Source organism: Bos javanicus, chromosome 7, assembly GCF_032452875.1.
Source record: "Bos javanicus breed banteng chromosome 7, ARS-OSU_banteng_1.0, whole genome shotgun sequence".
In the NCBI taxonomy this organism is placed as follows: Eukaryota; Metazoa; Chordata; class Mammalia; order Artiodactyla; family Bovidae; genus Bos; species Bos javanicus.
The window spans coordinates 107,797,349-107,823,693 of record NC_083874.1 but is presented as its reverse complement, the minus strand read 5'-3'; positions in this window follow the sequence as shown (position 1 = coordinate 107,823,693).

Genomic DNA, 26,345 nt, shown 5'->3' with positions numbered 1-26,345 from the left:
CAGCAAACCCCACTGGCTGTCTGCTTCACGGATGGCGGTGTGTGTCTCCATGCCCCTCTCTCTGTTTGTCCCACTCTCTCCTCCCCCAACTCCCAGGTCCATAAGGCTGTTCTCTGAGTCTCCAAGGCTGCCCTGCAAATAGTACCATCTTTCTAGGTTCCCTATATACATAGCGTTAATACATGATATTTGTTTTTCTCTTTCTGACTTCACTCTGTATAACCAACTCAACCACCTCATTACACGGACTCAGATGCATTCCTTTCTATGGCGGAGTAATGCCCCATATGTACCACAACCTCCTTATCCATTCATCTGTCAATGGATATGTAGGTCAACTGTGTGTCCTGGCTGTTGTAAACAGCGCTGCAGTGAACACTGGGGTTCATGTGTCTCTTTCGTTATGTCTTTCTCAGGGAATGTGCCCAGTCCTGGGATTGCTGGATCATATGGTAGTTTTATTCCTAGTTTTTAAAGAATTTTCATACTGTCTTCCATAGTGGCTGTATCAATTTACATTTCCATAGACAGTGCAGGAGTGTTCCCTTTTCTCCACATCCTCTCCAGCATGTGTTGTTTGTAGATTTTCTTGAGGATGACCGTTCTGACTGGTGTGAGTTGATAGCTCATTGTACTTCTGCTTTGCATTTCTCTAATAATGACCGATGTTGAGCATCTTTTCATGTGTTTATTAACGATCTGTATGTCTTCTTTGGAGAAATCTCTGTTTGGGTCTTTTGCCCACTTTTTGATTGGGTTGTTAATTTTTCTGGTATTGAGTTGCATGAGCTGCTTGTATATTTTAGAAATTAATTCTTTGTCAGTTTCACTTGCTATTATTTTCTCTCATTCTGAAGGTTGTCTTTTCACCTTGCTTATAGTTTCCTTGGCTTTGCGAAGTGTTGCACTCAATATGTCAGCAAATTTGGAAAACTCAGCAGTGGCCACAGGACTGGAAAAGGTCAGTTTTCATTCCAATCCCAAAGAAAGGCAATACCAAAGAATGCTCAAACTACCGCACAATTGCACTCATCTCACAGGCTAGTAAAGTAATGCTCAAAATTCTCCAAGCCAGGCTTCAGCAATACGTGAAGCATGAACTTCCTGATGTTCAAGCTGGTTTTTGAAAAGGCAGAGGAAACCAGAGATCAAATTGCCAACATCCACTGGATCATGGAAAAAGCAAGAGAGTTCCAGAAAAACATCTATTTCTGCTTTATTGACTATGCCAAAGCCTTTGACTGTGTGGATCACAATAAACTGTGGAAAATTCTGAAAGAGATGGGAATACCAGACCACCTGACCTGCCTCTTGAGAATCCTATATGCAGGTCAGGAACCAACAGTTAGAACTGGACATGGAACAACAGACTGGTTGCAAATAGGAAAAGGGGTACGTAAAGGCTGTATATTGTCACCCTGCTTATTTAACGTATATGCAGAATACATCATGAGAAAAGCTGGGCTGGATGAAGCACAAGCTGGAATTAAGATTGCTGGGAGAAATATCAATAATGTCAGATATGCAGATGACACCACCCTTATGGCAGAAAGTGAAGCAGAACTAAAGAGCCTCTTGATGAAAGTGAAAGAGGAGAGTGAAAAAGTTGGCTTAAAGCTCAACATTCAGAAAACAAAGATCATGGCATCCAGTCCCATCACTTCCTGGGAAATAGATGGGGAAACACTGGAAACAGTGGCTGACTTTATTTTTGGGGGCTCCAAAATCATTGCAGATGGTGATTGAAACCATGAAATTAAAAGATGCTTACTCCTTGGAAGGAAAGTTATGACCAACCTAGGTAGCATATTCAAAAGCAGAGACATTACTTTGTCAACAAAGGTCTGTCTAGTCAAGGCTATGGTTTTCCAGTAGTCATGTATGGATGTGAGAGTTGGACTATAAAGAAAGCTGAGTGCAGAAGAATTGATGCTTTTGAACTGTGGTATTGGAGAAGACTCTCGAGAGTCCCTTGGACAGCAAGGAGATCCAACCAGCCTATCCTAAAGGAGATCAGTCCTGGGTGTTCATTGGAAAGACTGATGTTGAAGCTGAAACTCCAATACTTTGGCCACCTGATGTGAAGAACTGACTCATTTGAAAAGACCCTGATGCTGGGAGGGATTGGGGGCAGGAGGAGAAGGGGATGATAGAGGATGAGATGGCTGGATGGCATCACCAACTCAATGGACAGGAGTTTGGGTATACTCCAGGAGTTGGTGATGGACAGGGAGGCCTGGTGTGCTGTGGTTCATGGAGTCACAAAGAGTTGGACACGACTGAGTGACTAAACTGAACTTGCTGTGCAAAAGCCTTTAAGTTTAATTTGGTTCCACTTGTTTTTTTTTTTTTTTTTTTAATTTCCATTACTGTAGGATATGGGTCATAGAGGATTTTGCTGTATTTATGTCACAGAGTGGTCTGCCTATGTTTTCCTCTAAGAGTTTTATAGTTTCTGGTCTTACCCTTGGATTTCATGGAGATCAAACCAGTCTATCCTAAAGGAAATCAGTCCTGAATATTCATTGGAAGGACTGATGCTGAAGCTGAAGCTTCAATACTTTGGCCACTTGATGTGAAGAACTGACTCACTAGAAAAGACACTGATGCTGGGAAAGATTGAAGGTAGGAGGTGAAGGAGACAACAGAGGATGAGATGGTTGAATGGCATCACCAACTTCATGGACACGAGCTTGAGAAAGCTCAGGGAGTTGGTGATGGACAGGAAAGCCTAGCATGCTTCAGTCCATGGGGTTGCAAAGAGTCAGACATGACTGCTGAATTGACTGACTGACTGGTCTTGCATTAGTGGCTTTATCCACTTTGAGTTTATCTTTGTATATCGTGTTTGAGAGTGCTCTAATTTGATTCTTTTACATGGAGCTGTCAAGTTTTCCCAGGGCCTCCTTTGTCAGAGTGAAGGTGCCTGTAGTTGTGTGAGCTTATCTCTGGGATTCCTGTCTTCTTCTTGGTTTATATTTCTGTTTTTGTGCCAATGCCATACTGTCTTGATGACTGTAGCTTTGTAGTATAGTCTGAAGTCAGGAAGGTTAATTCCTCCAGCTTCATTCTTCTTTCTCAAGACTGCTTTGGCTATTTGGGATCTTTCTTGTTTCCATATGAATTGATGAATTGTGAAATTTTTTGTTCTAATTCTGTGAAATATGCCATTGGTAATTTGATAGGGCTCACACTGAATCTGTAGATTGCATTTGGTAGTATAGTCATTTTCATAGTATTGATTCTTCCAACCCGGGAAACATAGAATATCTGTCCGTCTGTTTATATCATCTTTGATTGCTTTCATCATTTTCTGTATACAGAAAACAACAAGACAAAAACTTCTGTTTTTCTCTCCTTAGATAGGGTTATTCCCAGGTATTTTATTCTTCTTGCTATGGTAAATGGGGTTGATTTCTTAATTTCTCTTTCTGATTTTTTGTTGTTAGTGTATAGAAATGCAAGTGATTTCTGTGTATTGATTTTGTATCCTGTGACTTTACTAAATTCACTGATTAGCTCTAGTAGTTTCCTGATAGTATTTTTAGGTTTTTCTATGTATAGTATCATGTCATCTGCCAACAGTGAGAGTTTTACTTCTTTTCCAGTCTGGATTCCTTTTATTTCATTTTCTTCACTGATTGCCGTCACTAGGACTTCCAAAACTATGTTGAATGATACTTGTGAGAGTGGGCGTCCTTGTCTTGTTCCTGATATTAGAGGGAATGCTTTCAGTTTTTCACCATTGAGAATGATGTTTGCTGTCAGTTTATCATATATGGCCTTTATTATGCTGAGGTAGGTTGCTTCTACACCCATTTTTTGGAGAGTTTTTTTTGTCATAAATGGGTGCTGAATTTTGTTGAAAGCTTTTTCTGCATCTATTGAGATTATCATATGGTATTTATGTTTCCATTTGTTAATATGGTGTATCATATTGATTTGTGTATATGAAGAACCTTTGCATCCCTGGCATAAACCCTACTTGATCATGGAGTGTGAGCTTTTTAATGTGTTGTTGGATTCTGTTTGCTAGAATTTTGTTGAGAATTTTTACATCTATGTTCATTAGTGATATTGGCCTGTAGTTTTCTTTCTGTTGTGATGTATTTGTCTGGTTTTGGTGTCAGGATGATTGTTGCCTCACAGAATGAATTTGGAAGTATTGCTTCCTCTGCAATTTTTTGAAGAGTTTCAGAAGGATAGGCATTAGCTTGTCTCTAAATACTTGATAGAATTCACCTGTGAAGCCATCTGGCTCTGGGCTTTTTTTTTTTTTTTTGGCAGATTTTAATCACAGTTTCTATTTCAGTGTTTATAATTGGTTTGCTCATAATTTCTAATTCTTCTTGGTACAGTCTTGGAAGGTTGAACTTTTCTAAGCATCCATCCATTTCTTCCAAGTTGTCCATTTTATTGGCATATACTTACTCGTCATAGTCTTCTATGATCTTTTGTAATTCTGTGTTGTCTGTTGTGGCCTCTCCTTTTTCATTTCTAATTTTGTTGACTTGATTCTTCTCCCCTTTTTTTTCTTGATGAGCCTGGCTAATAGTTTGTTAATTTTGTTTATCTTCTCCAAGAGTCAGCTTGTAGTTTTATTAATCTCTACTGTTGTTTCCTTCATTTCTTTTTCAATTATTTCTGCTTGGATCTTTATGACTTCTTTCCTTCTAGGAAACTTGGGTTTTTGGTTCTTCTTTTTCCAGTTGTTTTAGGTGCAAAGTTAGGTTGTCTACTTGATGTTTTTCTTTTTCTTACGATAGGATTGTATTGCTAATAAACTTCCCTCTTAGAACTACTTTTGCTGCATCCCAAAAGTTTTGGGTCACCGTGTTTTCATGACAAATGATAAGTGCAAAAAGAAAGAAAGAAAAGGAAGCACAGAAGGATAGAAAATAGAAAAACAAAGTTACATAGAAGTATATAAAAAAGGTTTATATATATGTAAGAATAACTACAGCAGGAAAAGAATAAGAAAAACAAAAGGAAAAATAAAAAAGAAAGAAAAACCCCACAGAACTGCAAAAAGCCAACATAGAAGTATATGAAGGAAATAAAAAGTGTGATTTAAAAAGAAAGAGTTCTCAAAAGCTTAACTGGAAAGATAAAGATCGTGTATTAATGTGTCTGTATATATATGGAATCTAGAAAGATGGTACTGATGAATTTATTTGCAAGGCAGCAATGGAGAAACAGACATAGAGAACAGACTTGTGGACATGGGAGAGGGGAGGAGAGGGTGAGACTATGGGGAGAGTAACATGGAAACTTACATTACCATGTGTAACTGCTGCTGCTGCTAAGCCACTTCAGTCGTGTCCGACTCTGTGCGACCCCATAGACAGCAGCCAACCAGGCTCCCCTGTCCCTGGGATTCTCCAGGCAAGAACACCGGAGTGGGTTGCCATTTTCTTCTCCAATGCATGAAAGTGAAAAGTGAAAGTGAAAAGTGAAAGTGAAGTCGCTCAGTCGTGTCCAACTCAGCGACCCCATAGACTGCGGCCCACCAGGGTCCTCCTTCCATGGGATTTTCCAGGCAAGAGTCCTGGATTGGGGTGCCATTGCCTTCTCCGTACCTGTGTGAAGTAGATAGCTAATGGGAATTTGCTGTATGACTCAGGAAACTCACACAGGGGCTCTGTAACAACCTAGAGGGGTGGGATGAAGGGAGGTTCTAGAGGGAGGGGACATGTACATCTGTGGTTGATTCATGTCGATATTTCACAGAAAACAAAAAAATTCTGTAAAGCAATTATCCTTCAATTAAAAAAAAAAAGCTTCAGATCATCAGATCAGATCAGTCACTCAGTCGTGTCCAACTCTTTGCGACCCCATGAATCGCAGCACGCCAGGCCTCCCTGTCCATCACCAACTCCCAGAGTTCACTCATACTCATGTCCATTGAGTCAGTGATGCCATCCAGCCATCTCATCCTCTGTTGTCCCCTTCTCCTCCTGCCCCCAATCCCTCCCAGCATCAGAGTCTTTTCCAATGAGTCAACTCTTCACATGAGGTGGCCAAAGTACTGGAGTTTCAGCTTTAGCATCATTCCTTCCAAAGAAATCCCAGGGCTGATCTCCTTCAGGATGGACTGGTTGGATCTCCTTGCAATCCAAGGGACTCTCAAGAGTCTTCTCCAACACCACAGTTCAAAAGCATCAATTCTTTGGCGCTCGGCCTTCTTCACAGTCCAACTCTCACATCCATACATGACCACAGGAAAAACCATAGCCTTGACTAGACGGATCTTTGTTGGCAAAGTAATGTCTCTGCTTTTGAATATGCTATCTAGGTTGGTCATAACTTTCCTTCCAAGCAGTAAGCGTCTTTTAATTTCATGGCTGCAGTCACCATCTATAGTGATTTTGGAGCCCAGAAAAATAAAGTCTGACACTGTTTCCACTGTTTCCCCGTCTATTTCCCATGAAGTGATGGGACCAGATGCCATGATCTTCGTTTTCTGAATGTTGAACTTTAAGCCAACTTTTTCACTCTCCTCTTTCACCTTCATCAAGAGGCTCTTTAGTTCCTCTTCACTTTCTGCCATGAGTGGTGTCATCTGCATATCTGAAGTGATTGATATTTCTCCCGGCAATCTTGATTCCAGCTTGTGTTTCTTCCAGTCCAGCGTATCTCATGATGTACTCTGCGTATAAGTTAAATAAACAGGGTGACAATATACAGCCTTGACGTACTCCTTTTCCCATTTGGAACCAGTCTGTTGTTCCATGTCCAGTTCTAACTGTTGCTTCCTGACCTACATACAAATTTCTCAAGAGGCAGGTCAGGTGGTTTGGTATTCCCATCTCTTTCAGAATTTTCCACAGTTTATTGTGATCCACACAGTCAAAGGCTTTGGCATAGCCAATAAAGCAGAAATAGATGTTTTTCTGGAACTCTCTTGCTTTTTTAATGATCCAGTAGATGTTGCCAATTTGATCTCTGGTTCCTCTGCCTTTTCTAGAACTAGCTTGAACATCTGGAAGTTCACGGTTCACGTATTGCTGAAGCCTGGCTTGGAGAGTTTTGAGCATTACTTTACTAGCATGTGAGATGAGTGCAATTGTGCGGTGGTTTGAACATTCTTTGGCATTGCCTTTCTTTGGGATTGGAATGAAAACTGACCTTTTCCAGTCCTGTGGCCACTGCTGAGTTTTCCAAATTTGCTGGCATATTGAGTGCAGCACTTTCACAGCATCATCTTTCAGGATTTGAAACAGCTCAACTGGAATTCCATCACCTCCACTAGCTTTGTTCATAGTGATGCTTTCTAAGGCCCACTTGACTTCACATTCCAGGATGTCTGGCTCTAAGTCAGTGATCACACCATCGTGATTATCTGGGTCGTGAAGATCTTTTTGTACAGTTCTTCTGTGTATTCTTGCCATCTCTTCTTAATATCTTCTGCTTCTGTTAGGTCCATACCATTTCTGTCCTTTATCAAGCCCATCTTTGCATAAAATGTTCCTTTGGTATCTCTGATTTTCTTGAAGAGATCTCTAGTCTTTCCCATTCTATTGTTTTCCTCCATTTCTTTGCATTGATCGCTGAAGAAGGCTTTCTTATCTCTCCTTGCTATTCTTTGTAACTCTGCATTCACATGTTTATATCTTTCCTTTTCTCCTTTGCTTTTTGCTTCTCTTCTTTTCACAGCTATTTGTAAGGCCTCCCCAGACAGCCATTTTGCTTTTTTGCATTTCTTTTCCATGGGGATGGTCTTGATCCCTGTCTCCTGTACAATGTCATGAACCTTATTCCGTAGTTCATCAGGCACTCTGTCTATCAGATCTAGGCCCTTAAATCTATTTCTCACTTCCACTGTATAATCATAAGGGATTTTATTTAGGTCATACCTGAATGGTCTAGTGGTTTTCCCTACTTTCTTCAATTTAAGTCTGAATTTGGCACTAAGGAGTTCATGGTCTGAGCCACAGTCAGCTCCTGGTCTTGTTTTTGCTGACTGTATAGAGCTTCTCCATATTTGACTGCAAAGAATATAATCAATCTGATTTCGGTGTGACCATCTGGTGATGTCTCTGTATAGAGTCTTCTCTTGTGTTGTTGGAAGAGGGTGTTTGTTATGACCAATGCATTTTCTTTGCAAAACTCTATTAGTCTTTGCCCTGCTTCATTCTGTACTCCAAGGCAAAATTTGCCTGTTACTCCAGGTGTTTCTTGACTTCCTACTTTTGCATTCCAGTCCCCTATAATGAAAAGGACATCTTTTTTGGGTGTTAGTTCTAAAAGGTCTTGTAGGTCTTCATAGAACCATTCAACTTCAGCTTCTTCAGCATTACTGGTTGAGGCATAGACTTGGATTACTGTGATATTGAATGGTTTGCCTTAGAAAGGAACAGAGATCATTCTGTCGTTTTTGAGATTGCATCCAAGTACTGCATTTGTTGACCATGATGGCTACTCCATTTCTTCTGAGGGATTCCTGCCCGCAGTAGTAGTTATAATGGTCATCTGAGTTAAATTCACCCATTCCAGTCCATTTCAGTTCGCTGATTCCCAGAATGTCGACATTCACTCTTGCCATGTCTTGTTTGACCACTTCCAATTTGCCTTGATTCATGGACCTGACATTCCAGGTTCCTATGCAATATTGCATCGGACCTTGCTTCTATCACCAGTCACATCCACAGCTGGGTATTCTTTTTGCTTTGGCTCTATCCCTTCATTCTTTCTGGAGTTATTTCTCCACTGATCTCCAGTAGCATATTGGGTACCTACTGACCTGGGGAGTTTCTCTTTCAGTATCCTATCATTTTGCCTTTTCATACTGTTCATGGGGTTCTCAAGGCAAGAATACTGAAGTGGTTTGCCATTCCCTTCTCCAGTGGACCACCTTCTGTCAGATCTCTCCACCATGACACGCCCGTCTTGGGTTGCCCCAGGGGCATGGCTTAGTTTCTTTGAGTTAGACAAGGCTGTGGTCCTAGTGTGATTAGATGGACTAGTTTTTTTGTGAGTATGGTTTCAGTGTGTTTGCCCTCTGATGCCCTCTTGCAACACCTACTGTCTTACTTGGGTTTCTCTTACGTTGGGCATGGGGTATCTCTTCACGGCTGCTCCAGCAAAGCGCAGCCACTGCTCCTTACCTTGGACGAGGGGTATCTCCTCACCACCGCCCTTCCTGACCTTCAACGTGGGATAGCTCCCCTAGGCCCTCCTGCGCCCATGCAGCCACGGCTCCTTGTTTGTTATGACCAGTGCATTCTCTTGGCAACACTCTATTAGCCTTTGCCCTGCTTCATTCTGTATTCCAAGGCCAAATTTGCCTGTTCCTCCCGGTGTTTCTTGACTTCCTACTTTTGCATTCCAGACCCCTATATAGAGCCCCATATAGGGAACTGGAATGCAAAAAAAAAAAAAAAAAAGCTTACACAGAGTTAATATTAATAATAAAATCAATAACCACAGCAAAAGAGGAAAAGAAAGCAAAACATCCAGAACCACCTGCAGAGCAAATCAGAATTTGAGAATAGTAAAAACATTTGCCTTGACTCCCGGCCGTTGGTGCTCCTCCCCTCACTGAGCGTCACGGTCCACCTCTGTCTCCTTACGACGCCCTCCAGTGCTAGGCTGGCTTCTGGGCCTGCTGCGGGGACAGCTCAGATTCTAATCTGCTCCCATTGCTGCGTATTCTTGCCTCCAGTGTCCGCAGGTGGCAGAGCTAGTGTGCTCTCTTTTATGGGAACTCTCATTGTCCTTTCAAATACCCCAGAGACACAGAGTCTGCCTAGTCGATCGTGTGGATTTAAGCTGCAGCTTGTACATCTGGTGGGGAGTTTTTCCATTGTCTTCCTTAGCCACACTGCCCCTGGATTTCAACTGCGCTTTTATCTCCACCCCTGCATGTGGACTATCCACAGGAGTTTGCTCCTGAGGCTGCCCTGGGGGCTTTGCGTCTGCCCCCAGGGAGTCCTGGATGTGGAGGGGACACAGCCGCTTGGATCGCAGGGACCCTGGCAGGGCTACGTGTGCAGGGATGCTGGTCGCCTCAGCTGCAGGAGCTCTGCTTCTGGCAGAGTCTTTTTCTAGGCTCTGGCAGCTCGCATTCGAAGACCCTCTTTGGCTGGTCCTTCTCTGTGGCTTGACGCATTCAGGCACTTAGAGGGAGCCCCCCTGGCTGAAGTCCTCTATTTCTCACCGCATCGGTGGTGTAAGGGGTCACCCTCCCTGGGTGGGTCTTTCTCTACTGGCCAGCTGCCCGTGCAGAGAGGCTGCGGTGACGGCTCCACATTCTGGATGCGATTCAGCAGCATCGCTCTGCCTCCATGGCCACCCAGCTTCCCCCCAAAGGCGGATCGCCTCTCTCTTGTTCCCTGGGGCCGTCATAGCAGACCTCGCCCTAGGATTGCTCTCCAGTCCCTACACTCCAGCTTCCAGCTGTCGCGTATTCCAGAGGACTTGTGTCCTTGTCCAGAGGACGTCAGGTGGTGGCAAGGATTACCTGTGTGGTTCTCATTCCTTTCAACCTGTCATATATCAGCTACTGTGCCCTCTGACAGCCTCAAATGCTTCCTTTCTGTCCCAAACCACTGCCCCATGTGGGGATCTGACCCCTGCTTCCGTCCCTCCCTCCCGGAGCAGGCCCAGTCCCGCTCACTCTCCTCTTCTTCCCCGCCTTCCTTCATCCCAGCGGGTTTCGTGTGGGTCTATATACTCCGTCCCAGTGGTCAGGGACCAGAGCCTGCTCTCGGGTGGTCTTCTGCGAGACCTTCTGCCTCTGAAGATGTATTCCTGGTGCGTCCATGGAGAGATGCACTCCATGCACACCTGCTCCTCCACCATCCAGTCTCCAATTTCTAGTCTTTTATGTTGAATGCTTAGCACATGAAGTTTCAGCTATTTGGGGTTTTTTGTGTGTTGATAAATTTAGTAAAGCGTGTTGTCTTATTGTAATTGATGAATTTTAACAGTTTTTATTGGGCTCTAGTTGATTTACAGCGTTGTTAGTGTTAGTGGAAGAGAGTCTGGAGATCCCTCTTGCTGTGGCCTTGGTTCCTGGTAAGGATGCAAAGAAGAGTCTGAGGGCTTACCTGTTGCAAGAGAGCTTATTGAAGATAAAGAAAGAAAAGAGACAACACCTCAAGAGAGTGGTGGGCCAGGCCAAGGAGGAAAACAGCCCTGGGGGCCAGGCTGTAGAGTTTTAAGACAAGTTTTTTTGCACAATCCCAGGGGTCACTGATTGATAGTCTTAATTGACAGTTGTAGGTTATATAATAAGAGGCTCTACTGAGCATGACCTTCCCATAATTCAGTCTGTTATAATTAGATGTATATATTCATAGGATACTTATGAACATTTAATGAGCCCAGAATATTTTTGGGCTCCAAAATCACTGCAGATGGTGATCGCAGACATGAAATTAAAAGATGCTTGCTCCTTGGAAGAAAAGTTATGACCAACCTAGATAGCATATTCAAAAGCAGAGACATTACTTTGCCAACAAAGGTCCATCTAGTCAAGGCTATGGTTTTTCCAGTGGTCATGTATGGATGTGAGAGTTTGATTATAAAGAAAGCTGAGCACCAAAGAATTGATGCTTTTGAACTGTGGTGTTGGAGAAGACTCTTGAGAGTCCCTTGGACTGCAAGGTGATCCAACCAGTCCATCCTAAAGGAGATCAGTCCTGAGTGCTCATTGGAAGGACTGATGCTGAAGCTGAAACTCCAATACTTTGGCCACCTGATGTGAAGAACCAACTCATTTCAAAAGACCCTGATGCTGGGAAAGATTGAAGGTCGGAGGAGAAGGGGATGACAGAGGATGAGATGGCTGGATGGAATCACTGACTCAATAGACATGAGTTTGGGTGAACTCCTGGAGTTGGTGATGGACAGGGAGGCCTGGTGTGCTGCAGTCCATGGGGTCGCAAAGAGTTGGACACGACTGAGCACCTGAATTGAACTGAACTGAAATGAGCCCAGAGGCCACCAAAGTTTATCTGAGGACATGTAGCCCAAGGTGTGTGCATCTGCCAGAATGGGATAAGTCCCCCCAGTCAGCCAGTGAGGGACTTTTCCAGTCCTTTGACCATTTTGGAGTACTGATGGGGTTGGCAAATAGCTTGGTGGGATTAGGCAGCTATTGATCATTCAGCTGACAGGGCTGCCTCTCATTGCTCATGGCTAACTTCCTGCCTAACATTTCCCCCTCAAGGGCATGGACCCCAGTTCGTGGGGGAGATGGGCCTTTCTTCTGACTGCTTCCTGCTGCCCTGGGGGAAAGAGGGGCCTTGAGTGTCCATTACTTGCTAACTGTCAGCGAGAGTGGCTGGAAGTTGCTGTTGATGTCTAAGGGGGAGCAGTATGAGGAGGCTGTCGCAGAGGCTAAAGGCTGGTATCTTTGTTGCATCAGGAGTTGGGCTTGGATCTTATTAACCTGGAAGGAAACAAACTGGGATAGTAAGTTGAGAAAGCAAAGCGTAAACAATGGAATTAAGAAAATACATATAAGGGGGTAATTATGAGCCAAGAACCACTGCTGAAAGGTTTCTTTGACTGATTGGAGCCAGGACATCACTGTGGTTACCCTAGTTAAGATTTGATTTGTTTTGAGTATATTACTGGTGATTTTTCTCTGTTGATGTAGAAGCAGCATTCTTTTTCTAAGAAGGAACAGGAGCCACCTTTGACCTTGGTTTAAAGGTCAAATGCCTGCTGACTTTAGAGTGCCACACCTTCCGATGAGTTTATTTGGGTGTGAAGTTCTCACAGGATGGTGGACGTTTTGGACATGGCTGCGGTTAATTCAGTGAATATGAATGAGGTGGGCCTCCCCGTGGCTGGGTGGTAAAGAATCCACCTGCCAATGCAAGAGATGCAGGTTTGATTTCTGGTTCAGGAAGATCCCCTGGAGAGGAGGAAAGAGCAACCCACTCCACTATTCTCGCCTGAAGAATTCCATGGACAGAGGAGCTTGGAGGGCTACAGTCCACAGGGTCACAAAAAGCCAGATATGACTGGGCACAAACACATGAACTGATCCCCTCTGTTGCCGTTTCGGTGATGCCTGTTAGGATAGCGGTGAGGGGAATGAGGTTAGGTGCCACTGATGTCCGCCGTGATCTAGTTTGGAGATGGACTCCTTTATGGGGCATTGGGGAGGGTCGTTGGCCCAGGTAACACTTGATATGATGTAACCGAACATTTTCCTTCCCACCTTGAGGGCAGGTGCATGGATGCTGAGGTCCCACGGATGAAAAAGAGGCCTTGAGACCAGGAAAAATTGGTTCCATGTGAGTAGGAGTAGAGTGTAGTTGGGGCATCCATGTTACTGCCATTGTGACTCCCAGCTGACCTCTGCAGGGAAACACAGTTGGAACTTGCTCGCGTGGATGCTGGAAGTGGGACAGAATTTCGAAAAGTGGGTTTGTTGCCTCCAGACCAGTAATTGTGTGTGAAGCGAGGGGTGACCAGAGGGATTTAGTGAGACCCATCCTAAGGAGACGAAAGGACTAACGGTGTCTGTGGGCAAGAGGGGCTTATTTGGCACCTGTACTGTATCTTTTTTTAAAATTTATTTTCTAACTGGAGGAAAATCGCTTTATACTATTTTGTTGGTTTCTGCCATACAACAATGCGGATCAGTCATAATCAAATATATACATACATATATATATATCTCCCCTGCCCCCCGAGTCGTGACAGGGCGCCGGGCCGAGCCCCATACTGCACGGCGCCTTCCCGCTAGTGGTCTGTCTCCCACGGGAGGGTCTTGGGCCAGTGCTCCCCTCTCCATCTGTCCCCACTCCTTCCCCCACCGCGTCCGCAGCTCTGCTCTCTGCATCCCCATCTCCATTCCTTCCCTGCACGGAGGTTCACCAGCACCACTTTTCTGAATTCCACATATATGAGCTTCCCCGAGAGCTCAGTCAGTAAAGGATCCGCCTGCAATGCAGGTGACCCTGGTTTGATTTCTGGGTCTGGAAGATCCTCTGGAGAAGGGATAGGCTACCCACTCCAGTGTTCTTGGGCTTCCCTGGAGAGGGGAAAGGCTACCCACACCAGTATTCTAGTCTGGAGAATTCCATGGACTGTATAGTCTATGGGCTCACAAAGAGTCAAACACGACTGAGCAGCTTTCACTTTCACTTTATATATGTTAATATATAATATTTGTTTTTCTCTTTCTGACTTCACTCTAAGTTCGTTCACCTCATTATCACTGACTCAAATCTCTTCCTTTTCATGGCTGAGTAATATTCCATTGTATATATGTACCGTATCTTCTTTATCCATTCACCTGTCGATGGGCTTCTAGGCTGCTTCCGTGTCCTGGCTATTGTAAATAGTGCTACAATGAACACTGGGATAACATGTCTTTCAGAACTGTGTTTTTCTCAGGGTATATGCCCAGTAGTGGGATTGCTGGGTTATATGGTAGATTTATTTCTAGTTTGTTTTTTTTTTTTAAGGACTCTCCACACTGTTCTCCATAGTGGCTCTATAAATTTACATTCCCACCAACAGTGCGGGAGGGTTCCTTTTTCTCCACATCCTCTCAAGCATTTATTGTTTGTAGATTTTTGATGATGGCCATTCTGACTGGTTATAAAGTGACACCTTATTGTAATTTTGATTTGCATTTCTCTAATAATGAGCAGGGGAGGCCTAGCATGCTGCAGTCAGTGGGGTCACAAACAGTCTGACTCAGTGACTGAACACCAACAATGAACGATGTTGAGCGTCGCTTCATGTGCTGATTGGCCATCTGTATGGCTTCTTTGGAGAAATGTCTATTTAGGTCTTCTGCCCATTTTTTAATTGGGTTGTTTGTTTTTCTGATATTGAGCTGTATCAGCTGCTTATATATTTTGGGGATTAATCCTTTGTCAATTACTTCATTTGCAATTATCTTCTCCCATTTTGAGGGTTGTCTTTTCATCTTGTTTATAGTTTCCTTTGCTGTGCAAAAGCTTTTAAGTTTAATTAGGTTCCATTTGTTTTGTTTTTATTTCCATTACTGTAGGAGGTAGGGCTTCCCTGGTGGCTCAGACAGTAAGGAGTCCGCCTGCAATGCCGGAGACCTGGGTTTGACCCCTGGGTTGGGAAGATCCCCTTGGAGAAGGGAGTGGAAACCCAGTCCAGTATTCCGGCCTGGAGAATTCCATGGACAGAAGAGCCTGGCAGTTTACAGTCCATGGGGTCACAAAGAGTCAGACACGACTGAGTGGCTTTCGCATAGGAGGTAGGTGATAGGGAATCTTGCTGTGACTTGTGCCTAAGAATGTTAAGAGTGTGCTGTGTATGTCTTCCTCTAAGAGCTTTATCGTTTCTGGCCTTACACTTAGGTCTTTAACACGTTTTGAGTTTATTTTTGTGGCACCTGTATTTTAGAGACCAAAGAGCTGTGGTATTCAGAAAGGCTTGTAGTTCTTATATGTTGTTCATCTGCTCCTCGGGTAGTTTGGTTGTGTTTGATGCTGTTCACTTATCGAGGGAGAGTCAGGATGAAAGTGTGGCTGCACTGTGTGGAGAGGTTACTGACAGGGAACCCCTGTGGGTGCCTCCTTTGAAAGCAGAGAGGGTATATGAGAGCCTCGGTTAGGTGTTGGGACACGTCTGGGTTGTGGTGTTGATAGACTGATAGGAATAAGGTTTAGGTGTTCTCATAGGACTTGAAGAAAGATATAGTCTATATGATCTGACCTAAAGCTTGTGGTTCTGGGATCGGGTTGAGCATCTGCGTAAGCTGAGACATTGGGCCAAGTTTCTATTGGCAAAGGTAACACTGTCTGAAGGCTAGAGCCGGAGATGCACAGCCATCAGGAGGGTAGGCCGTGGGCGGTGGCTGGAGTCGTTAAATGGTCCTCTGCGTCTAAGAGATGTTGAGAGAGTGTAGGTTGGATGATGGGCCAGGGGAGGGGTAAGATGAGTGTGTGAGTGAGTTTGGTGACCTGGAGTCGAGACTGATGCCTGGTGTAGGCCTCGGAAGGAAGGACAGCCCGGTTTGGGCACCAGAGCATGCAGTAGGATCACCCACGGGAGGACACAGGTTCAGGAGAGGAAAGGACAATGGGAGAGCAGGGCTATCACGTGGGGAGTTGGCCACGTGTTTAAAGCGTTGTCACTGAGATGGCTGGATGGCATCCCCGCCTCAAGGGACGTGAGTCTGAGCAAACTCCGGGAGACAGTGGAGGACAGAGGATCCTAGCACGCTGAAGTCCATGGGGCCTCACAGTCGACACGACTTAGCATCTGAACCACAACAGCGACCACACTGTTTCTTAACTTTGGTCATTTTGAAAAGGAAACGAGGGTCTTCAAGTGCCTCATGGGTGTGGGATATTGGGGTGCCTGAGTCTTCAGAGGGCAGTTTCCAAGGCTTCACCCTGGAATGGTGAATCCAGCTGGAGAGTCCTGGAACCTTGATGGCTGTCGGTGAGGAAAGGAGGTCTGAAAGAGGCCCCTTCCAAATAGGGTACAGCTGGGACTTGGAGACCCATCAGTCCAGGTTCTACAAAGGACTTTTCCCCAGGTTGATACAGTATAGGTGACTGAGGGCTAGGAGGGTGAGGTTTTAGGCCAAATTCCCTACAGGTCTGTTGGAATACTGAGTTTGTTTCCATGAGATTGTATCCCTAGCATTTCCCTTCCAGAAGGAGGTCGGTGTTATGAAAGGACATCTGTATAAGCCTTCATATGGACTCAGTCCGGGGGGATCCTTTGGAGTTATTCTGCTGTGGAGGATGGCAAAGGGCCAGAGGGTTACTCAGAGAAGTTTCCTGAGTTAATTTTCTCAGGATGTTTTTAAGGAATTGATTGGCTCTTTCTGCCTTTTCTGAGGATTGGGCCTCCAGGAGCAATGCAGAGCAAGCCAGCCTTATGTTGAAGGCTTTGGCAATGGGTTGGGTTATCATGGAAATAATGAAGACCCAATATCACTTTGATGGGAGCAAGGAAGGCCAAGCCAGGCAGTGACTTCTTATAGAAGTTTATTGTTAACTTCCAGGGCTTTTTCTCTAGCCCTGTAGGCCTCTAGCCATCCTGTGCATGTGTCTACAAAGACAGTAAATATCTGTAGTCCAGGGAAAGAGGCGCTGGGGTGACCACCTTCCAGTCTTCCCCAGGGTAAGTCCCGTGTCATTGGATGGGCTGGACCAAGGAGGGACATTTATTTCCCTGGGGGTTATTGTAGGAACAGTCGGAAAAGAGCTGGATACCTGCTGGATTACGTAAGTCCTTTGTCTTTTAGGGCTCTAGATACTGAGACAGAGAGGGCACCTCTTCCCAGATGTGTGAATTCATGGTGGGTCTTAGTGAGTTTCCACTGGGGGCTTCAGGGACAAGAAGAGTCCCTTAGAGCTGGACCATCCGGATGAGTCCAGAGGGAAACGCTTCTGGGCTGCCATGCGCTTTCTTCCTCCATAGAAATAGGTAGAGGAAGTGACGTGGGGAGGGGTGACAGCCCCTGTCTTGGGGCTTTAGAGGCAGCCTGCTTAGCTTGGTCCACCAACTGGCTCCCCTCTGTAACGTCAGGCGAGCCTCACCGATGGCCTTTGCAACAAGCAATGGCTACCTCTGTACGCAGGTGGATGGCCCAGAGGAGGTGGCCAACCTGAGGGCCATATTTAATGGGCTTGTTTTCTGGAGGCTGGATATCCTCTTTCTTTCCAGATGCCTGCATGGGGATGTAGGGTCAAGAAGCAGATTTAGAACCAGTGTAAACTGTGAGCCTTTTTCCTTTAGCCAATTCCAATTCTCGGTGCAGTGAGTTCGGTCAGTCATTTGGATGACCCTGAGGCTGAGCTCAGGCAGCATCAGTGATCCTGTGGGGAACACGATGGTGTATCCATCTGTGTTTTTCCCTCTGCTGTATTTTCCCTCTGCTGTATAACTGCTTTCATTGGCAAACTGACCCTTGTCAGCGTTGGCCAGAGTTTGCTCCCAGAGTTCTGGGGCCAGCAGTTAAGGAAATTGTCAAGACCTCGGAACAACTATGGCTAGGACTTTTCTCCTCTGGTATGGGCAACAGATTTGCTGGATTTAGAGTCTTGCAAACACCCAAGGATTTGATATCTGAGGATCCTTTGTCTAAAAGCCAGGCCGAGGCCTGGTTGCTAAGTAAATCTGGTCCCTGATGGGCAGTTACAACCAGAGTGGGTGCTCTCAGGGTGGACTTAAGCCCCTCCTCAGCTGGGAGGAATAGTGTCCCCTGGGCCCTAAGTCAGGGCCAGCCCTTAGCAGTGGAATTGAGCTGTTTGGAAAGATAGGCTACTGGCTGTGGAATTTCTCCTAGCTTTTGGGTGAGGACCCTTACCTCAACAGCCTCTTTTTTGTGGGTATAAATTTGGAATGGCTAGCTCTAAAGCTGGGAGCTCTGCAAAGGAGATTTTTTTAATGTTTCTATGACGCTTACTTCTTGGAAGGAAACTTATGACCAACCTAGATAGCATATTCAAAAGCAGAGACATTACTTTGCCAACAAAGGTCTGTCTAGTCAAGGCTATGGTTTTTCCAGTAGTCATGTATGGATGTGAGAGTTGGACTGTGAAGAAAGCTGAGCACTGAAGAATTGATGCTTTTGAACTGTGGTATTGGAGAAGACTCTTGAGAGTCCCTTGGACTGCAAGGAGATCCAACCAGTCCATTCTGAAGGAGATCAGCCCTGGGATTTCTTTGGAAGGAATGATGCTAAAGCTGAAACTCCAATGCTTTGGCCACCTCATGCGAAAAGTTGACTCATTGGAAAAGACTCTGATGCTGGGAGGGATTGGGGGCAGGAGGAGAAGGGAACAACAGAAGATGAGATGGCTGGATGGCACCACCAACTCGATGGATGTCAGCGTGAGTGAACTCCAGGAGTTGGTGATGGACAGGGAGGCCTGGTGTGCTGGGATTCATGGGGTCACAAAGAGTCGGACACGACTGAGCGACTGAACTGATTGACTGACTGATGACCTTCTGTAGCCCCAACTCAAGGGGTATTTAATCACCTTGTAGGGCTTCATATAGAAGCTGTGAAATGAGACTGTAGTTGAGTGTCTAAATCCTACAGTACTGGGTTAGGCCCAGGAGTGCATGTAGCTGGGAGTTTGTGGGTTGGATACAGTCTTTATGTGGTCTGCTGAAAGGCTACTCCTGCCAGGGACCTTATTTTCCTAGTTAGGAAACTTGTTTATACTAGCTGAGCCTTAGATTTGGACACTATCCAGCAATCCCACTGCTGGGCATACACACTGAGGAAACCAGAAGGGAAAGAGACACGTGTACCCCAGTGTTCATCGTAGCACTGTTTATAATAGCCAGGACATGGAAACAACCTAGATGTCCATCAGCAGATGAATGGATAAAGAAAGCTGTGGTACATATACACAATGGAGTATTACTCAGCCATTAAAAAGAATACATTTGAATCAGTTCTAATGAGGTGGATGAAACTGGAGCCTATTATACAGAGTGAAGTAAGCCAGAAGGAAAAACACCAATACAGTATACTAACGCATATATATGGAATTTAGAAAGATGATAAAAATAACCCTGTGTACGAGACAGCAAAAGTGATGCTGATGTATGGAACAGTCTTATGGACTCTGTGGGAGAGGGAGAGGGTGGGAAGATTTGGGAGAATGGCATTGAAACATGTAAAATATCATGTATGAAACGAGATGCCAGTCCAGGTTCAATGCATGATACTGGATGCTTGGGGCTGGTGCACTGGGACGACCCAGAGGGATGGTATGGGGAGGGAGGAGGGAGGAGGGTTCAGGATGGGGAGCACATGTATACCTGTGATGGATTCATTTTGATATTTGGCAAAACTAATACAATTATGTAAAGTTTAAAAATAAAATAAAATTAAAAAAAAAAAAAAAGATTTGGACACCCTGTAACCCCATCTGGCCAGGAAATTTGATGACCTGAGTGGCATGTTGAATATGTTGGTGTTGAGTGGAGGAGGAAATCAAGAGGTCATCTGCATACTGTATGAACATTCCCCCTTTAAGTGTTAAATCTTATAAATCTTGGGCTAGCCCCTATCCAAAAAGGTGGGGGTATCCCTAAATCCCAAGGGTAGAATAGTTCATGTCTCTTGTTAAAGGGCCTGTAGTGCAGATTCCCATTCAAACGTGAACAAGAATTGTGATTCTGGAGCCAGTGGGATGCAGAAGAAAGCATCTTTTAAATCTAGAACTGAGAACCAGCTGCTATCTGGGGGTACTTTTCACAAAAGTATGCAGGGATCGGGGACCATCGGGTGTAGGGGAATTATTACCTCGTTAGTGATTTGTAAGTTCTGGCTGAGACAGTAGGTGTCGTCGTTTTTTTTGACTGCTAGTACTGGGGCATTGCAAGCTGCATTTGTGGGAATCCGGAGTTGGCAGGACAGAAGAGGCAGGGACGATGCAGGCCTGCTGAATGGCTTGTCTGAGGCCCCCATGCTGGTACAGGTCTGTTTGGAGAAGGGTTCGGAGAAGGACGTCAAGATGGAATGTGTAGTAGCAGGCAGTAAGAAGACAGACGACTCACCCACCGCGTCCGTTTGTGATGGGTATCCAGCCCAGTGATGTCGATCTGTTGGCTGAGGGCCGACTGGACGGGGCCTCCTGTCTTCAGTCATCTGTAGAGTGGCCCTCGGTCCTCGGTCCCTCTGGATTTTGGGGCAAAGGGCCGCCCAGCATCTTGATTGATGGCCTTTGTCGCAAGCAGTCTTAGGAGGTTTATCCTGGTTGGGGCACTTCTGTGCCCAATAGATGTGACATCTGTCTTTTTTGGACTATGAATCAGGGTACTGGGGGGCACTTGCATTGGACAGCACCCATCATTTGGGCACGGTGGAATTCCTTCCTTCTTCCCTCCTCCAGGGCCTTGGCCTCAGCCTTTTGGTGATAGAAGACCCAGGAGGCTATTCATCTAGGGCGACATTAGGTTCTTGAATTAGTTTTGTAATTTGTGTCCTAACTGGGTCCTCATTTGTGCCAGGGGCTGACTGAGTTAAAGATGTATCTTTAATTTATCACTTGCTCCTCATAAGCATCCAGATCCAGATTGGTGTATCTAATAATGCTTTCCTCAGCCTGTTAAGGAAAGCTCTTGGAATTCCCCAGCCTCCTGGCTGATTGCTGCGACTTGGGAGCCGTTTGTTGCTTTATGCTGGGCTGCCTTAAGGCCACTTTTGATACACATGATGAAATGAGTTCTTTCCCATTGATATTCTTTCTGATTGTAGTCCTACCTAGGATTGGTACTGGGGAATGCCGGTTCCCTGGTGGGGTTATTTAGTATCGGAAAGGTGGAGTCCATCAGCAATTTTATTTTTTGACTGTCTTTTAACTCTGTGTCAGTATCAGAGAGGGTCTGGTTTTGAGTTTTGGTGATATCTCTCTAGGTCATTTCATAAGCCATACAAAAATATTGGAATCCCTTGATATATTTAGTGAGATTATCTGAAAAGCTACCTTTGATCTGTTTTAGTTCTACTAATGAGAAGGGCTTATGGACTTAACTGTGGCCCAAATTCACCTCCTAGCACTTCCACCAAGGGACGACTTGCACCGATGTGGGTAGTGGAGGTCCCATGTAAGGTGGTGGGGCAGAGCTAGATGGTGATGTGGCTGGTGAAATCGAGGGATTTTCCTTAGGTAGCAGGGTGGAAATGGTGGGACGTTTAGAAGTTGTGAGAAAGTCCCAGCTGTCCCACAGGAGGAAGGGAAGTTGTACATGAGATATCAGACCATTTGCCCTGCAGTTTGCAAAAGAGGTCTAACTGCAGACTGGTGTTATAATTAACAGTCCCATTTAGGGGCCAGGATTCCCCATCCACGGGGTCGCAGAGAGTCGGACATGACTAAGCGACTGAACTGAACTGAACTCCCCATCCAAAAGGCGCTATTGGGGCCTGACTGTATTACAAAAGAAGTGAGTCTCCTCCTTGGTGGCTCGGTGGGCTTGAATCTTGACCAGTTTTGGAGGATGTATCTCAAGGGTGTCCCCTCGTAGACAGACGGTTGGTTTCCCATCTGGAGAAGAAGTCAAAGAGCCTGGTGTCTCCGGGGCATAACTGGCATCTGGCCTGTGGGCTGGGACTCCCTGGGACTTGGGGAGGATGTCTCCTGCTTGGACCCAACTAAGAATGTCTGGGACACCTGGTGGCCAGTCTGGGCCTGGGCTGTCCCTCATCCTGGTAGGAGAGAGGGGGCTTGTCTCAGGCTCTGACGCTGGTCCCAAGAGGCAGGCTGCGGTGTGGACAGTGGTCAGATGGGCTGGGATGTGGGAACAGGAGTCTGTTCTGACCGACAGAGAATTGAAAGAGAAAAGAGGAGTTGAGAACCGAGTAGTCTTTTGCGCCTGCACACTGAGAGAGAATGTCTCTTTCTTACAAAGATCTGAGTCATGGCACCAGAACGTTAGGGGTATAGAGTATGGAGACCCCTCCTGTGGAACTCGGTTCCTGGTGAGGAGGCAAAGAAGAAACTGAGGGCTTACCCATTGCGAGAGAGTTTATCAAAGACAAGGAAAAAGTGAATAGAGAGAAGACCTCAAGAGAGAGGTGGGCCAGACCAAGGAAGGCAATGGCCCCGGAAGGCTGGGGTGTAGAATTTCTAAGGCAAAGTGTTTTGCATAATCCAGGAGGTCTTTGATTGACAGTCTTCATTGACAGCTGTAGGTTATATAAGGAGAGGCTCTACTGTGCATGTCCTTCCCATAATTCAGTGTTATAATTATACATCTGCATTCATAGAATATTTACGAACATTTAATGAGCCAGTGGCTGCCAAAGGTTATCTAAGGACATGGTAGATAGGGGGGCTCATGTGCTAGAGTGGGGAAAATCCTGCCGTTCAGCCAGAGGGGATTTGTCCAGTCCCCTGACCATTCTGGTGGAGAAGGCAGTGGCACCCCACTCCAGTACTCTTGGTGGAAAATCCCATGGACAGAGGAGCCTGGTGGGCTGCAGTCCATGGGGTTGCTGAGAGTCGGATACGACTGAGTGACTTCACTTTCACTTTTCACTTTCATGCATTGGAGAAGGAAATGGAAACCCACTCCAGTGTTCTTGACTGGAGAATCCCAGGGATGGGGGAGCCTGGTGGGCTGCCATCTATGGGGTTGCACAGAGTCGGACACGACTGAAGTGACTTAGTAGCAGCAGCAGCAGCCAAACTCCCCTCCCATCCAGGCTGCCACGTAACACTGAGCAGAGTTCCCTGTGCTCTACAGGAGGTCCTTGTTGGTTGCCCATTTTAAATGTAGCAGTGTGTACCTGTCTATCCCAAACTCCCCAACTACCCCTTCCCTCCGTCAGCTGTAAGTGCGTTTTCAAAGTCTGTGAGTCTCTGTTTTGTAAGTAAGTTCATCTGTATCATTTCTTTGTAGACTCCACATATAAGGGATGCCATAAGGTATTTCTCCTTCTCTGAGTATGACCATCTCTAGGTCCGTCCACATTGCTGCGAATGGAGTTATTTCATTCTTTTTAATGGCTAATATTCCATTATATATATATATACATGCATCACACCTTCTTTATCCACTCCTCTATAGATGGATGTTTAGGCTGCTTCCGTGTCTTGGCTATTGTGAACAGTGCTGCAACGAACACTGGGATGCCTGTACCCATTTGGATCACGTTTTTCTCCAGATATACCCAGGAGTGGGATTGCAGTGTCATTTGGTAGCTCTATTTCTGGTTTCCTAAGGAACCCATATACCACATACATATAGTGTGTGTGTGTGTTTATGTGTGTGTATAGTTTTTTAAGGAACCTATGTATAGACTGAAAAAGATATTGCTGAGATTTATGTCAGAGAGTGTTCTGCCTAGGTTTTCCTCTAGTGGAAAGTTTTATAGTGTCCGGTCTCACAGTTAGGTCTTAATCCATTTTGAGCTTATTTTTGTGTACAGTGTTAACAGATGATCTAATTTCATTTTTCCACATGTAGCTGTTCAGTTTTCCCAGCACCATTTGTTGAAGAGACTCTCCTTCCAAGACTGTGTGCTCCGGCCCCCTGTCGTGGATCAGTTGGCCGTACGCGCGTGGGTCTGTTTCTGCCCCACTGATCTGCGCTTCTTTCTCTGTGCTGGTGCTGCACTGTTTCGCTCACTGTGCTGACATCAGACTGCCTCACTGCAGCTTCGATTCGCATTTCTCTGCGCGACGTTGAGCGTCTTTTCGTGTGCTGTGTGGCCGTCTCTTATGTCTGTTTTGGATAAATGTCTATCTAGATTTTCTGCCCATTAAAAAAAAATTATTGGCGTATAGTTGATTTGCAGGGTTGTTAGATTCTCTGCCAGTTTTTGATTGGGCTGTTGCTTGTTTGACAACAGCTGCATGAGCTGCATGAGCTGTTTGTGTATTTTGGAGATTAAGTCCTTGTCGGTTTCTTCTATTAATGAATCTAGATATCTGCCTTTCTTTCTCTGCTCTTCATAATTGGACTTTTTAAATTTATAATTTTCCTTTTTTATGTTTAACCTTGTAGAGGACTCTGGTCTTCCCTAGTTAGTACTTGAGGAATATACTTTAATATACACCAATGATTGTTTTCCTGGAACGTCTGCTTTGGGGTAAACCGTGAGGGTATCTGATGCAGGACTGATTTCAAACCAAGCAGAAGGACGGGCAGAAGCGGGGAAAGCAGGAAGTCTGGGGGAGAAGTGAAGTGGAGGGAGGGTGGATGCTTTTGTGAATTTGCTGGTCTCGAATTTCTAAGCTTCCATACGCATGAGGGCAATATAGGAGAGAGACTGGGATTTGATATAAAGAGAAATTTAGGAGTGAACCTGGCTGGGCAGATGGCTGCCTATCCCCTGATTTGATCGAGGTTAAGAGGCAGTAATTCAGACACAGCCAGTGAGATGCTCTGGTCTCTGATCAGCGTTCCCTGGAAGACTCGCGTGCAGTTCTGGGAGTGAGAACACCCAGATTCTGGGATGCAGCCGCTGCACCAGGCGCTCCAGTGAGGGGCGTGTGGGCAAACCCTCTGCCCTCTCCCACTCTTGCCCTTTCCCAAGGCACACTCACCCTCGCGGTGTTCCTTCGAGTCCTGCTGTGCCATTCACTGTCATACTTTCCCCTGACGTTTGGCAGGGGACGAGATGGGGACTGCAGATGGGGGAAGGCTTGCAGGGGCTGCCTGGAAAGTTGGGGTTAAAGACCCAACAGGCTTCAATTACTCATTCACTTCCCAGGTCTACAGGGAAGTGTGTAGGGTCTGGATGTGTTTTCAGGAGGGGAAAGACCCTCTGCACCCTGAACAAGACCCAGCCGGAGTGGAAGGTGGGACGAGGCCACAGGAGAATAGCCTCTAAGGTGGTCAGTATCTCAGTTCCTGGTGACATTTATTTTTCTATTAATTCCAGGCATTTATATTGCTGTGATGGATCAATTAGCCTCTCACAATGTTCTAGTCCATTGACCTTATCACTTAACTATCCTATGGTGCCTCTGTCACCGCAGGGAGACTGCAAAAGAAACATTTATAATTTTGAATTACCTATGTCCAGGGCTGGGGAGACGTTAAAAGGCTCAGTTTGCATAATCAGCGCGTTGGATGGCTGAACCTTCAGGGACTCTTCCTTCCTCTCATCACTTCTGGACTCTGACAGCCACTCTATAAAAGCAAGAGAGCAGACTTGGCCTGGGACTCCACAGTGACCCCATGAAGACTTGGGAGATCACAGGCTCTCAAAGCCAGAAGGGGCGTCCCTGTAGAGGTTCATTCTATCAGCCTGGATCTGGGGCTGCAGGCCACAGAGGTGCCCTCTGGGGAGCTTAGTGAGAGGAATGAGCTAGAAGGCCATCCGGAGGCCCCAAGGTGAACAGGAGGGTAGAGAATGAGCTTGGGAATGGGAGGAAACCGGGGCGCTTTGGGGTGCGTTTCCTAGAAGCAAGGTTTTCCCAGGAGCAGTGCCCTGTGGCAGCGCCTCCTGTCCTTCAAGACTCAGTCTGGGAGAAAGGCTCCAACTGGGTTAATAGAGAAGGATTACGGATCAGCCCTGGGGCTTCCTTAGTGGAGCCACCAGAGACTGAAGAGGGAATCAGGATGCCTTCAGAGAAGCCAAATTAAAAAAAACAAAGTTTAATATTAGGTAATAATTTAGTCCTACCTATTTTATAAGTGAGACTGTGGCCTACACAGTGATGCGGTTTATTCAAGATCGCAGACTAGTGAGGGCCCAGCCAGGGATGAGAACAGGCCTCCCAGGCCCCCTGGTGTCTGCTTTGACTCTAGAAGCCTCTGCAGGAGCAGCAGCAGCCTGGCTGACGTGTATTCGAGTTGGGCCTGAGTGTGTTGGTCAGTCCAATCGCAGAAGATATGGGGAATTAAAAAACACACTTTATGGAGACTCAGCTTCTCACGGAAGGAACCATCACCGATACTTT